We start from the raw sequence: 859 nt of genomic DNA, 5'->3' as shown, positions 1-859 counted from the left end.
TCCTTCGTCTTCTTTAGTACTCTTCTTGTTCTTCATTTTCTCCTTCGTTTTCTGTTTTTTCTACTTCTTCTTCGTCTTGGGTTTCTTCTTCTTCTACTTCTTCTTCTTATTCTGTTTCTTCTTCTTCTGTTTCTTCTTCTTCTGCTTCTTCTTCTTCTACTTCTCCTCCTCCTTCTTCAACTTGTTTGTCATTTTCTTCTTTTTCTGTCCCCTTTCTTTCATCTTCTTTCTTCTTCTTCAGCAAATATATTTTCAATTTATTTGTTTTTTCTTTTTGTAATGGGAAAGAGGAAAGGACGGAGAGACGGAGGATAAAGCTTTAAGACAAAAGAAAAAAGTAGTAAGATAAGAGAGAGAGAGAGAGAGAGAGAGGGAGGGAGGGAGGGAGAGAGGGCGAGAGAAGAAGAGAAAAAGAGATAGGTGGAGAGAGAGAAAAAAATAAAATAAAATAAAGAAGAGAGAGAAAAGGAAAATAGGAAAGATGAAGAAGAGAGAGAGAGAAGGAGTGGAGTTGATAAAGGAGAGAGCGACGATTCCTTTCAAAATAATCTACGCAGACTCCGTGAAATTCAGATCCCGAGATTATTCACTCTCGAAAGACCATTTATATAATCCTTCCTTCCCTAGCCTAGCCCCCCACCCACCTCTAAAGACCCCCTCCCCCCTCTAAAGACCCCCCTCCCCCCTCCCATCCCCCAAGCTCATTCCCTCCCAATCTCCACGTTCGTTTTTGCTTTCGCTTTCAGCAGAAGATTCTCGATGCCTTTAGTCTCTCGAAGAATGATATCAATAATTCAGGGAAAAGTGAACTACAAGAGAGGAAGAATATAGTGGATTCTGTAATGTGGGGGAGGGGGGG

This window comes from Penaeus japonicus, unplaced genomic scaffold, assembly GCF_977035675.1.
Source record: "Penaeus japonicus unplaced genomic scaffold, GWHDUDI00000001_assembly GWHDUDI00000023, whole genome shotgun sequence".
Lineage (NCBI taxonomy): Eukaryota > Metazoa > Arthropoda > Malacostraca > Decapoda > Penaeidae > Penaeus > Penaeus japonicus.
Note: the sequence above shows the minus strand (reverse complement) of the source record.